This window comes from Synchiropus splendidus, chromosome 15 (genome assembly GCF_027744825.2).
Source record: "Synchiropus splendidus isolate RoL2022-P1 chromosome 15, RoL_Sspl_1.0, whole genome shotgun sequence".
Lineage (NCBI taxonomy): Eukaryota > Metazoa > Chordata > Actinopteri > Syngnathiformes > Callionymidae > Synchiropus > Synchiropus splendidus.
Window position 1 is genome coordinate 7,248,978 of NC_071348.1, and position 15,083 is coordinate 7,264,060.

At 39.8% G+C, this 15,083-nt stretch overlaps 1 protein-coding gene across 1 annotated transcript in view; it reads left to right on the forward strand.

Annotated features, from left to right (window-relative positions):
• The first annotated feature begins 2,495 nt into the window (after nucleotides 1-2,495).
• The window catches only part of LOC128771841 (bromo adjacent homology domain-containing 1 protein), a 38,414-nt gene continuing 25,826 nt past the window's right edge, over nucleotides 2,496-15,083 (forward strand). The window contains exon 1 of the mRNA XM_053887641.1: nucleotides 2,496-3,037. The gene's annotated coding sequence lies outside the window, so the exon portion shown is untranslated. The remainder of the gene's footprint in view (nucleotides 3,038-15,083) is intronic.

Here is a 15,083-nt window from a genome sequence, read left to right on the forward strand (position 1 = left end):
TTTCTCTAAAATCACAGTGTACACCATACAGCACTGATTTAAAAAAAGTGAGTGCTGTTTTGGTTTGCAGTACACAGCTTTATTCAGTAGACACAAGCTGGTATCATAGCAAATCAGCCACGGTGGCTATCTATGTTAGAGTTCTTTCTGACAATGTCAATCTAATTTGCTTTAATTAGGCTTGAAAGCGAACATCATTCCGTAGCGTATAGATGCGAAGCAGCCCATACGTTCTCCATCCATCATTTAATGTGTGATTTATGGAGGCAAAAACCTGAGTGAGACTGAAAATGAAAAGTGACAGTTCGAAAAACAAGCGTGACGCACAAACATATCGAACCATATTTCTGTGAGAAATGTTCTCTGCTTGTGTGAACACGGTCGGACAACACGGTCTGCTGCAGACCGAGAAGCTTTTCGTGTTTCATCTTGTCTGTGGTCCTCCGGTGCGAGCAGAACTCTCCAGGCCGCCGCATCCTGATTCAGCTTAATTGTGAATCCCTCTGCATCTGTTTGTGTGTGTGCTGCTGCTAAATAGATGTGAAGGCAGTTTCACCCCAGAAAGTCATATTTAGTTAAACAGCAATGCTTCGGACTAACTTTCTGAATTTCGACAGTTCATCCAAATGCTGACCTGAGAATTCAGTGAGTGGAGGCTTTATGGAATACTTTTCTATGTGATGTGTTCATGCAGAGATGAGGCTCAACTGGTTTTTATGTGATGCTGTGTTTTTATGGTCTGTTTACGATCACTTTTATGATCAACCTCTTCACTTTTATATTGTTTCTTTTTCTTCTTCTCCATTCTTTTGTGAACTGCTCATTTGATTGTCAGATTTTTTTTAATCTTTGATTTTAATTGATTTTGTGCAAAAAATGTGCAATATTAAGTGACAGATAATACAGTAGTATTGCACTTACCTATACGTACTAAACACTAAACGGTGCTACCTATAAATGTTTGGAAAAGGCGGTAAACCATGGGGATGACTAGATACCGTGAGCAATTTAAACAAAGAGGCAATTTATTACATAGAGTCTCACTGCAATCACTACAGCTATATGTGTACAATTACACACACACAGTATTCCCATGAAAGCCCATGTTGCATTTTGCTTTGTATGTTTGTAGTGTGCAAACAGTTAAGCAAACCTTTACAAAACAGCCTGTTGATGTTTATTGCACTCGCCCTGAGGTGCCAAAAATACAGTCCAAAACAAAGGCTGAACATGTTAACAAGTCGTCGAGTTTTTTGGAGTTGAAGATGTTTAAATCAGGAACAGCCCCACAGGCCCGTCCTAGTGTTTTGAGTTGCGCTTTGTTTTACATTAGATTAGATCAGATAGCCTTTATTCCAGCGACAACAATGGGCTCCAAGAACCATTTTGTAGCTCAAAATATAGACCTCAGTTTTAAAGAACGGGAGCTCTCGGTCAACTGTTAAAGGTTCATGCTTCATATGTGCCAGTTCCAACCTAAAGGTTTGACTTGCAATGCCCACACCTGAACCACGCGCAACACATTTCTATATCATGATTAAGAACTTGTTTTGGTAACTAGAATCAGAAATGGATTCACTAAAATCTAAACGATACACAACTCTGTCAATCCTTTTTCCACCAACAACTTACTCAGTGTAAAGTTAAAATGGCGGATCACAGAGGAAGAATTGTGGCCCTTTGTAAGGTGCAAAAAAACCCATTGAAAGAAAACAATTACCAGTGACTGAGAGCAAAATATATTAATAATCAGTGGAAAAAAAATTCAGGGAAGAAAAACCACAACAAGGACATACAAGCGGTCGAAAGTTCCGAACTTACCATCATGATGGCTAAATGTAGAACTTCGCCCGTCTTGATCTGAGCTGTTGAAGTTCTTATCACAGCAATAGCGAAACAAACAGGGTGTGGCTGTAATGGCACCAGCTATGACTGAGGCACATGTGATGTTTTGAGCTTTTTGTTTAGTGTTTCTACAGTGTAACAATAGAAAAAAAAGGATGCTGCCTTCTCTTCGTCCATCAGATGCGTCAGAGGAGTTTGAATGCTTATCATCCATTTAACATCTTCCTGCATACGTCACTATTATTATTATTATTATTACTTAGTTTGGCTTGTTCCAAATTGTGTGGGGTGGTTTATGCTGCTTGTTGCTCGGGTTGGCTTCCATCTGAACACCTGATCTGATCGTCTCTCCTTGTCTGGGCTGATATTTGTGTTAAAGTCGCACAGAAACATGGGCGCTTCAATGATTAAAACATACACATGCTAGTTAAATGGGTGATTCACGATAGCAGGCAATTTAGAACTGGTTACTAATGTGAATGAGTCAAACAACAGAATAAAGGAAGATAAAAAGTTTCTGGTTGAGTGGGGGGTCACATTAGTCTTTGCCCGAGGCCCCAAGTTCACTGCAACTGGCCCTGCGAAGAAACCATCGGACGGAACTAACCGCGAAGTACTGGCGTGCTTTAAGGACTGACTGTGAGGAGAGTCGAGGATGTCCATTGTTGACTCGGCTCTGAGCCTGGTTCCGCCCAGCCGCCGTCGCGGTGTCCACATCGCATCCCTGCAGGGAAGTTAACGAGGTGGATCCAGCGAGACGAACCTCCTTCAGCCACGCGTGGATGCCCCTTTAAAAGCCTCACCATGTTGCCATCACATGCTTCCAGCCCAGAAGTAGGATGTGGATATTCTTGCTGCTGTTGTTATGTAAAACACACTTGTTTCTGCTGAATTTCAACACAATCGCCGAGACTTTTTTTCCGGGATTCTACCCACTTTCGCGTCCGGGATCGGAACCGCCGGTAGTTGTTGTTGGCTCGCTCGCCTGAAAACGGTTCGCCGTGGCGGATATAAACCCGCGACGTGTGCGGCTCTCCGGCGGCTGTGGCCGGACTGTGTTCACCACCGGGATAGAAGAAACATCGCCTCGTCTCCGTGGAGCGGAGTTGTTCTCTCCTCGAGTGGAAATATCGTGTTTGTTCGCCACATCGCCTCACCTATTCTGAAAACAAGGTGGCTCCACCACGTCACGGTGAGTAGCGGCTTCATGGTCAATCGCGGACTTTTATGAACAGATGGGCTGAGAGCTGCTTTTTGGGGCGGTTTGTTCGGTCATGTCTGGGCTACGTGGTCATGGCCGTGGTGATGAAGGAGATCCCCGGGGAGTGGTACTTCTGATCGCAGCCCCCCACACCCCCCACCACACTGATAATAGTCCTCTGTCCGCGAATAGACTGGAACAAGGTCAGCGATAGCGCGTCCACTCGCCTTCACCTGGGAGACTCACTCTTCCTGGGAGGTAAACTTTACTCCACGCCGTGTGCCAGCAAGCGCATTTAATTCTGTGTTCAGATACGCATTTATTGTTTGTTGGATGTTGGACTTTGTTGAGCTCGTGCTTCTATAAAAGATATAATCTTGATGACATCATAAACCATCGCCGCGAATCCTGGGAATGTTCGTTTTCAGTAGTTAAAATCTGGTCGAACGTGGAAGATAAAATAAAATGTTTGTACCGAAAGATGTGCGTGGCACCATATACTAGCCCTCCCACTGTGTTTTGGGAGATAGAGTGCTAAATATGAACATAAAAGATACATTACATCACATCCGAGGAAGTGTTAAAGTAGACTCCTGGGAATGATGATATGTTATTTAAAATGCATCTAGAGATAAAATGATGAAATAAAGACATGATATATACATGTTTTAGTTTAGGATGGGGCTTGTACGGTGACAATATGAATATCACTGAGTCATCTGTGAGAGACATGAACCATAACACAAGGCAACCAGGTGTTTTCTCTGTTGAGCCTTTCATGACGGCAACTGAATGGTTCCAAGTCTGTCCTCTTGCTCTTAAAACTAGTTTTTAGGCTTTGGAACTCAATCTAGTTATGTTGGCTTGTCTAGTTGATGCTGAATTTGAAGGACAATGTTGTCATTTGGTGGACCAATGGATTTTGTGTTATATTAATATATTGATGAAGCTCATTTGAAAAAAAAAAAAATCAAACTGGAATTCATGAGTTGGGAGATATATTCTCGCCGCACTGCGGGATGGTGTCGGAATACCGCCTAAAATAAAAATAAAATATTCCCTCTCTTGACATTATTGAAGTGCGACATCACACACGATGAGCATGCTTGAGCAGACTTCTATCGAGTCTGTGTAATGTGAGGTTGTCGGAAGTGTGTCTATAGATATATAGATGTGAAATAAAGTTCTCAGTTGGTTACTATGCTTATTTTATTTCCATTACAAGTTTGTCAGGAATAAACTGGCTTTACATGTTGAACAAGATGTGAGCTGTTTTCCGTAGTTTGTGGCGAGTGCATTTTTCTGATTTTTCATTAGACATTTCATCATCAGAGTGAAGAGTTGTTTTTCAAATATGAGCTGTTTGGAAAATGGAGAAGCCAAAGAAAGCAGAGTAGAATGTAGTAGTTGACCATCTGTTTGTGTGGATGGAACCGATTTAACAAATTAGGTTTTGAAAACATGTGCCTTTATTCCACCTTAAAAAAGTTTCTGTTATATGAGTGATGTTCTGTGTGTCTTTGAATCAAGATTTTGTGTGTTGATATTGAGGTGCTTTAAACTCGGAAGGCCAGCTCTGAAACCAAGGCTGCCTCAAGCTGGATTCTAAACTGCAACCTCTGTATTGTGAGATTGCAATCACTTTATTTTTATAAATTGTCTAATTTATTATTTATCTATTAACTAAAAATTTGATGGGCAGTTAATGTATATGTGTATATTGTTATACCATTAAGTGTTTAATTGAAAATAAGCATTGAGTTAATATCAAAGATAACAATCTATTGACAAGCTAGAAAAATGCATTCTTAAAAGCTCTGAAATAACTCTCATTGTGTAATGCACATTTGTTCCTGCAATAATTTTACCCCCCCAAAAAAGGGAAAAAAAGTTTACTCTAAACAACACAATAATTATTGATGATTAACAGCAAACAAGATTACATAAATATGTATTCCCTAATCTAAAATGTAAACAACAAATATGATATTCATCCTGAGGCATTTGTTTTTTCCTTTTTTTTAAATGCAAAAAACTAAAATACCATATAATAAAAGTCAATAGAAATAGAAGATTCAACCATGTTAATTCAGCTTGAATAAAACATTGTGGCTGCAGTTTTGACTCACACTTTTTAGTGCACTGATGATAAGGGAGCTTTTGAGTATGACTTTCGGAGCGTGCAACCTTTCCGCTCCGATCCAGCGGACCACACCTAAGCTAACTAAACCGTCATAAACGTCTTCAAAGCTAATATACAAGTGTAATAATGACTGGAGCTCAGACCTCTCATTAGAAGGCCGTGCAAAGCTAATAACTGTAGCAGTGCTGAAAAGGCAATTATGAGTGGATTTCTGCCAGCATTCCTTTTTAATGCTTACATCGGCGATGAAATAAAGGCCGTTACAATTGATTTCTGGATCAGTGACATTTCAGAATCAAGTGTGATGTTTCTACACTCACTCTCACTCACTCCTTCTCAGTGAATCTGCACCAAGAGTTTTGTCGCTTGTGTAATCCCGTGTAAATGTAAATTCTGTCAATCCCGATGTGAAATGTTTTACCTGACTTTTACTTAAAACACTATATGAGAGTCTCCAGCTGCAGTGGGTGAGTCGATGTGAGGTAATACATTAGCTCCATGGTTGCTTGATTTAATTGAACAGGGCATGTTTACATTCACCTGCTGATTTAATCCGCTGTCACGATGACCAGATTAAAGGGTGGATTTACTTAGGTGCTAGTTTGCATGTACTGACTTGCCTGCACGATATAGAATTTTTATTGGTCGGGGCTGAGCCATGGCTTGCAATGGATTTATCAAGGAAAACAGGTGCTGCTGGTGTGGAGTTTGGGATACGACTGCATGTATGTACGTATGTATATCTATATTTATCCTTTCAAAATATCATGCTAGTTATTTGCCACTTTAAATTAGTCAAATTTTTGCGCCAAACATGCATAATAAAAGCTCTTACCGACCACCTGAAATGACTTGGATTTGGGTCACGATCAGTTTCCCATAATTCAAAACGCTATTTAAAATTAAACTCAAGTGCTGAGAAAACGTATTCATGCATTTATATTCTCCAATCTGGACTACTACAACTCTGTCAACACAGTATACCAGCTACAGCACATCAGAGAGGTGTGGAAAAAACATCGATACAGCAATGTATCGCGATACTTTGACCTCAAATATAACATTGATATTTCATCTCTTAATATTGACTTTTTTTGTTGTTGTATTTTAAGTTGAGAGTCATTTAAAGGGAAAAAAAAGGGCTCTGGAATCTGAGGTCTGAATGTACCGCCACTTTTAAAACAGTTCAGAACGGTTTAAAAAAACATTTTATCGCCGCAACAATAACAGTAACAACAATAACTTAATATTAGTGATGCTTCGATCAGTCGGCCACTGATCACGATCAGTCGATGAAAAAGAATGTGATCGGTTTATGCCGATCACTTGCGACAGTGTGCAGTCTTATGAAGCAGGGTGCAGGAAGTAGGGTGAGTTTTCAGGGGGGGGAAACGAAAAGAAGACCACTGGTTCATCAGCCATAGCCAGGTGGCAGTTAACATGGCTGTGGGAAAGCTAAGCAAATAATATAAAATAAAGAATTCATTTTTTCAGGCGGGATGACCAGTGGTTTGGAGGACCGTGGCTACCGCCAAGCGCTCTCCCTCCCTTGGAGCCCTTCCACATGTTTTTCCACTTGTCCTTCTGACTGAATAGTTGCTGCATTGTGCCTGAAATCTTTCTCTAAATAATAAAATAGTCCTTGTCTAAATTACAGCTGCAACAACTGGTCAATATAGTCCACCATAATCGACTATTAAATTAGCTGCTGATGGCTTCATGAGTCGACTTGTCATGACACTCTCTCTCTCTTCACACTGTCTGCAGTGCACCATCGCATTCCAAAACATGCGGTCCACACCACATCATGAGGAATTACAATTTTAACATAGATTTATAAGAGCATCCACCAAATAACAAGCAGTAGATCAATCCATTTCCTCCTCCCAGGGCACACTGAAGTAACCCCCTCTAACTCCACGTGTGCTACCTTGCACCAATGAACGACGCAATGCCAATGTGATTCGTCACATTATTCACTTCTCTGCGCGTAAAATAATGAGCTTCTCCTGCTTCACATTAACCGGTCCTGCCCAGAAATAACCTTGACCGCAGCGGTCCATCTGAATATGTGCGACATTGTCCTTTAACAATGTAATAACTTTAATCCTGTAATTAACCTGTGTAAGCCCTTCAGCTGCTCTTTCACTTTGGCAGCTTTTTTCACCAGTCATGTCAGAAAAGGAACATGTTGAACAAGAGTTTTGCTGACTGGAAAAAAAAAAGTGTGCTGGAAAACACCTGATCAGAACTTCCCGGTAGTGATGCTCCGTGGCTCAGTCCTGAATAAAACTTAAACCATTGCGTTCTTGTTGATGGAGACAGAAACCGTGGTCATCGCGGTGACAAATGTCGCAGGCAAAATGAGTTTATTCAGCCACATTACTTCTCTGTCTCACTGAGTAATGCAGCTCCGCGAGAGTTTCGCGCTTGTTAAATTTGCCTGTTTTCGCTCCAAATCTGTGTAAAACCCGGCGAGGCCTCATTACATTCGCAGTTGAAGGTTTTGAATTTGTCTCTATGTTTTTGAAAAGAAGGAAGCAAATTCAAACATGAACCAAAAAAATGATGATGATCATTCTATTATTTACTTCAATGTTTGGATTTTTATTTAAAAGGACAATTTTCTTAATTCACCAGGTGCCAAATGATGAGTCGGCAAAAGATAAAACATCTAAAGAAGATCACCCGTGTAGATATATGAAGCCGTTGTTTGGGAGCTTTCGATAGTACTGTAATTGTGTGACCCATTAGACTCCATTAGTGTGAAGGAACAGAAGCAATAATTCAAGGTTGAGATGATGAATATTTAACTGAGATGAATGAATTTGTTTTGAAGCGAAAAGGAATTTTAGCGGTAATTGTAATGTCACTTTATATTGATATGTGTCAACAGAGATGTGATTAGACTCACAGAATATCACTCATGAGACCTTCAGTTTCGGATATACTTTAAATAATTCAGCAGTTTCATTCAAAGTTTTTTTTGTCCACTTGAGCTAAAGTTAATAGGTGAATAACTTTTTACAAGAGAAATAACTTTTGCTCTTAGCTCTAAGTACTGATGACTGAAGACCGATGTGGCTCTCATTCTCACTCTCCATCTTCCCCTCACTCGTGAACAAGACTCATTTGCATGTGTCCACCTCCTCCACAACCTGGACAGAACACTGCATTAGCACATGTTGGAAAAACTGGCTCAGATATTTATTAGCTACTCCTGTTAAAACGCGAATCACATTCAGTAGCTGCAGTTGCCTGGGCCCTTATTCCTCAGTCTGAATGAATGTATTCTGCTTGGGGATTAAATCTTCCTAGTTTTCATGACGCAAATCGATACCGTCCGATTCAAATGTGCGTGCTCACGCGGCGAGCATTACTCGGTAAATATCCACGAGCATAGAAGAAACTCTTACACTCCCTCGTTCCATTTGTTAACAAACCACCATTTGTTACCTAGCAACATGACCTATCATTTATTCGTATCTGTATTCTGTTTAATACGTTTGTTTTGCGTAACTGCAGTATTTGCATTCACGGGCTGCTGTGGCTCTGCAACTATGCTCTGGGCATGGTCATGTCTCGTGGGCTAGACATGCGCAGTGGCACATAGATCAGCCCAGACACCGAGAGACGATCGGAAACGAACAAAATTCCGAACAATGAAGCGCTTCATTCAGCTCAAGAATTTATTCCAATTAAAGTGGTCCATATAAATGCTAGAGCTGGGTTTATATTTTGAGGGCTCAGTAGGTGGCGCTCTTATGTTAAAAATGATGTGAGGTTTCGTTGATTGAAAAGCAGGTGCTTGTGGGCTCTGTTTCATGAAGCCTCATAAGCCCATCGCTAGTAAACATAGCTAATGTTTGTTACAAAAAGCACATTAGGTGGCCCTTCTTTTCCCCCTAGTTATTTAAGTTATGTGAGGTATTTCTAGATGACCATATTTGTTTACTTTATATCTATTATTAGCTTCCAAATTCTCCAGTCTCAGGATGAAGAATCTGCTCAAAGATTTAGGAACTTTACTAAGGTCTTCTGCAACTGTGTGGGACCACATACAGTGTGTTGTGTGAAATGGAAAGAATCTTGTGTGGTAGATGGAAACCATCTCCTGCTTTAGACCTAAACATTATTTTATATCTCTAATAAAGCCGTCTGTGGAACTCTCAGAGCAGTGCTCTTCATCACTTCTATAGGTTTGTGAGGCTTTGTAATGAAACAATGAGCCTGATTGGATCAGCTCCCTTTAAAAGCGGCTCTATTGATCATTTGTCATTATCACTGGTGCTGCTTTCGGCAGCAGAAAGGCCAAGTGTCTAACAGGTAGATCTCACAAAGATATTGAGCTGCCGCAGTAACTATGCTTTCATTACACTCTTTCACTGTCTGTCTGACTGCCTCACCTTCCGCTGACATTAAAAAGTCTTCAGCCGGGAAGTGGAGGAGCTGCTCTCATTGATGCTGCCTTTTACATTACGTGAGAGTTGACAAAACTGCCTTGAAACGTTCGTGGAGAGTCAAAGGAATGAATGATAACACAATCAGATGCTTTTCATTGGCCAAGTGATGTTTAACAGAACCGGAGTGATGACTGAAAGTGGCCAAAGTGGAGGTTTTCAGTTGAATGAGCAAGGCGCGTTGCTTACTGAGACCACCTGTACAGTAGTTTTTGAGGTCAGCTATGCCAGTCTTTCTCAAATAGTGGGGAGGGCGTAAGGTGGGTGACCTCAGGGAAAGTGTAATTGCACATCCACTCATGATGTTTTAATTTTATTTCAGGCAAATTGATGAGCTTGAAGTCTTTTCTGTAACAGAAAAAAATGTTAATAAAGTTATTCTTTATTGTATAGTTTATATCACAAGAAAGAATAACTTTATTAACTATATCACTTTCTTTTTTCTTGTCTTTAATGTTTACCAAGACACAATCTTATGCAGAAGTGTACTTATAATAACTTCAACAAATGATGACTAATGATACTATTTACAGAGGTGGTGGAGAGTTGAGGGGGCGCGAAACATTTACTATTAATTGAGAAGCACAGAGGTATGCTAACATTTTGAGGTACCGTTATACATGCCCTTTCATATGTTTCCTGATATCTGTTACACATCCACCATGTGTGGGGGGGTATGAAAAAAAGACACGAGGTGCGGAGGCAAGAGGGTTTGGACTACAGTCAACAACTGTGTAAGATCAACAAATACAAATGCATAAATTACAAAATAAAGGACTGTTGCGGCATAACAATGGGAGCTATAAAAACAGACAACCTCCAGACATTTTGACATAATCCGTTTCATAGCTCTGCCCGAGAGGTCTGGATGAGTACCGGTGAGGGACAGCCAGCAGCGACTGGTGTGACTTCAGATGGTCTCCCAGCCTCTTTGGAACCACAAAATCTAATTGTTTTTTTGTCAATAAATGTGTTTTTCCATCAAATAATTGGTTTAAATGATCAGGTTCAGTGTGGTCTGGGATTTACTCAAGCTTCATTATTACTGTGTTTTGTTTCTATTACTACCCATGTGGTGAGTCCCCATCATAAATACTAATGAGCCACCGATTGAATCAAGTGAATTCATAATTATTGATGGACGAAAAATGGTTCAAGTTGAAGTTAAAGTTCAAGTTGTCCTCTTGTAAGTTAATCATAATTAATGAATAATTATCCATTGATGCAGTGATACAATGGTTTAGTAAACTGAATTACAGCCTTTGGAAAGTCATCTTTTACGGCTCAAATACATCAGTTCATAATGCTGAGTAAATTTATAGCCACGCTCTATTTGTACTGAGGGCCCCCGGAGATGATTGGAACACTTTGGGAAATGGTTCCCAGGAAAAATGGCACGCACCATTACTGGCCGAGTGGGAGGTTGTGGTGAAGGATGGAAACTGCGCTGTTATTCAATTCAGAAATGTTAAATATCAGGGCAGAAATGTGAAAGTTGGAGGCCTTAAAAATGACATTTCAAACAAGACGTATATTCTGTACGAAACGTATCATTCTTGGGGATTTTATTTTTTTCTTATGTCGCCATCAACCATGCCTCACCAAATCATTAACATATGTCCACTAACCTTGCGTTCATGCGGCGTCATTTCCTTCTCTTCTTGTGCATTATTAGAAGTAGCTGTTTTTTGAAACACTCCCCTCTAGTGACTGGGGGTCGTATTGTAGATAGTGTAGTGGCTGTAGATAGTTTTCACTACAGCGAGGAACAGAGAGACTCTAATGCTGCCTCAAGTGAGCCGGTGGTACAAGTTGTTGGGTCAAAACTTAGTTGATATCAGGGTTCTCCCCAGTGCTTCAGCAGCATAGGGACCCCTACGCTGGGATTGCTTATCCTCAAGACTTTAAAGGCAGGGCCTTAAGGAGGGCTGTGAGGGCTTTTCAGCTCCCCGTTGTCAAGATCCAACACATCCCTGCCACCACCCCCCTGATCAGAGACAAACCGTATGTAGAGAAAACCCTGGATATTGTGCAGAGTTTATTGAAGTTTGAAACTTTAACTTTGAGCCATGTTTTTAAATGAATCTGAAAATGTACACTTCAGATGCCTTTAAATGTCCAGTTAGTATTTATCTCACGAGAAGGTGGTGATGTCACACACGAGTGCAGCTGAGACTGCTCATGACATGGACACACTGGTACAGATTGATTTGAACTGAAACTACTTAGAATCGTATCATGAAAAGCCTTTGATCCGGAAAAGTGGAAGATGATGAATAAGTGAAGTCGTCAAGTGAAAAGCTGTCAGTGTGGATGACACAACCTTTGATGAAGCTGCGTTACATCTCATCTGGACATTAAGCGAGTCTTTATCAGCGGGAAAGGAGACTCTCCGCTCCTGTCACTCACACTGCGAACGCCGGCTGCCACTCCGAGCTTTAAGGAACATTAGAGGGAGCTCCTGGTTCGAATGTGATACACTGCTGACACTGGTAGCTCCTGCCTTTATATTTGTATACCATTTAAGATGAGAGTCGATGGTCTTTTTATTTATTACTCCCACAGTGGGGAAATGCAACAATGAGAGGTTCAATAACAGTTGCCAATATCTCGAATAGTTAACCAAGCTAGTTGTGAATATTATTTCATGTGTGGACTGTTTTGATCTTTGTCCTTGAAATTTCTGATTGCAGCTATTGTTAAGTTGCTTTCTGAAATTGAGTTCATCGTATTAAAGCAAATGATTTTTACTTATTTTCTTGTGCTAGCTGTCTGCATCTGCAGAGTTTCCTGACTCGAAAGTGTGACAAATTAATGGAGCTTATCATCATGTGAAAGAATCCTGCCCTAAGTGTCTTTGGAAAGAAATTTAAGATACACAACACACTTCAAGGTTTCTTCCTCTGTTATTTGTGGTACAAGTGCTTTGATATATTTTATTTTCTTAGATGGTTTCATGAGTAACTCCCCCATATTTTCTGTATTTTTACTGGTCAAAGGTTTATTTCCACTCACACTATTTATGTTTTTCCTGTTTTCAACCACAAAAAACTGTCTTTTAAAATCTGGCTTTTTATTTGAAGCAGCATGTTGGTGCTTGGACCTTTTCAGATTAATTTCGAAGAATTACCGACAAGGATGCATTCAAATATTCTGTCTCAATTCAATTATTTTTTTTAGATTAATTAATATCTATCTACACAACTCATTGCAACTGTGAATGTCAGCACTTCCTGTTTTATCTTGAGCCTGAGCAGGATATTGATTCACTTTTCCGAAATCGAATTTACAAGGGCACAATTGGAATCGTGATTTGGTACGGAAATTTTTCAGTCAGATGAATAATTTTGCCTCTTACACAGACCTGGGCAATGTGTGGCCCGAGGTCCATGTGCAGCGCTTGGACTGTGTTTATGCGGCCTTCCTTGTTGTTAATCTTTTTGTCTATTTTAGAATATTAGTAGTCCCTTAAAATACATTGGAATTGAAAATAGATTTTGAAATGTACCAGATACATTCAGAATCTTTAAATGGAAGGTATATTAAATGAAGTAAGACACATGCCACCAACATTTTTTGCATATTTTTCAACAATATAATTTCATAATGGCAGATATTTTCACTTCATTTTTTTTTCCATTTAGTTTTCCCATTTAACTTTTTTTTTCTTCTCATCACCTCCTTTCTTTGGAAACTCACTACAGTCACAGTATATAATGTTTATTACAATTTAACTGCCCATCCCTGCTCTTATGTGTCTCATTACTAAAAATATTATTGCTTATATTCTGGTTCAAACTGTAGTCCGTACCATGTGTGATAGAAAAGACATATTAAGTCATCGATTTATGGAATTGATAGGGAACCATGCAGCGGAGAATCAGTTCAGATCGATCTTTTTTTAACCCAGCCAAAGAGTAGTTTGAACTGTTGCGAATGTATCTTTTAGAATTAAAAACTAAATCAATTGTAACTAACTGCTACTTACACTGCTGTAGTTATATTTGCCTGTTTTGGGGGGGTAATTTGTCTATTTTTGGATAAAGACCAACTTAGCAGGAACCAGTCTGCGTCACTGTTATTATTATTTCCTTTTATATGTGAAATAGTTTAGGATTTGAATATATTTCTGTTCATGGCAGAAATATTGAGAGATAGTTTTGTTGTAAAACAATGACCCTGAAAGGAGCTAAAATTTTACCTTAATGAATAATTGAGGGTTTATGCTGAATTAGTGGACAGAGGGAAGTGAAAAGGCTTTAAAAAAACATCAACTATGTGATCATTTAGGCAGTAAAACTTGATCGCGCCACATGAAACTGCTCACTATGACAGTCATCAACACGCTCTGCACTGTAAGTCAGACTCCACCGATGATTCTCCCAGGGCCCACTTTAGTGTCGCTCTTGAAAAATAAGTGTTGCAATCTCTTCTGGATTCACCGTGTAGAATAAAGGTTGGATTAAAGATAAACTCTGGAGTGAAAAATCACTTGTGCTGAAGGGGCGTTTCAAAGGCGAGTGTGTTTTTGTGTGTAATTACACGCTGTAGGATCCTCTTTACTCGCCCATTCACGCCGTTTTATCTTTTTCATCATACGCAATCTGCGCATTTCAAACCCTGGCACCGCGTATTATGATAATGTTGGTGGTAATAAAGCTGTTGGCCATATGCATATATTTGAATACGCTCCATTTAGTTCTCAAGAGTGTAGCATCACTGTGGGGAAATCAAGCAATACAAGTTCTCATCACAGGTTATAGAAGAGAGGACGCGAGTCGGTCCAAAAATGTATGCGCTCTTATTGATGTCAAATCCTTGTGGGAGTTTTTCTTGAGGTGCCAGGCTTGTACCTGCATGTTTTTGGTCGTGGGAGTTGACCATGGGGAGGTTACTCACTTGGCTTGCTGATTCGCTTTTTGTTGCCACATAACAAGACTAAAAGCACTGATGTCTATCCAGTTGAGAGACTGTTATTTCAATGGGAAATATGGTCATTGATACACGGTTTTATGTCAAACTCAACTGAAGGGCCATGTTCTTTTGTGTGCCCTGCTAGAATTTGAAATGTATAGTACAGGTTTGAAATATAACTCTAAAGTTATTTAAATGACATATTGATCAATAGCTGAATCTTCCTCTGTGCAGTTTGAACCAAGAAGAAGTGAAACATTCATGCAATTGTAAGAAAAAAAAATATGATCAGTCTTTAATAGCTCCAAATAGAATCTTCAAATTGCCCCAAAATTAACTGATGTCAAATCCTTCAGTTTCTGTCAGTGTGATCTCAGTGGATATAATTTCTGAATTTCAAAAATGGCTTAGTTGAACCTAGTAGATACAGTCCTCGCCTTACGATGTATAAGAAATGTGTGCCGACTTAGCGACATGTGTCATAAGGATCAAGTATTATTGACATGTGTCCATTGTGAAT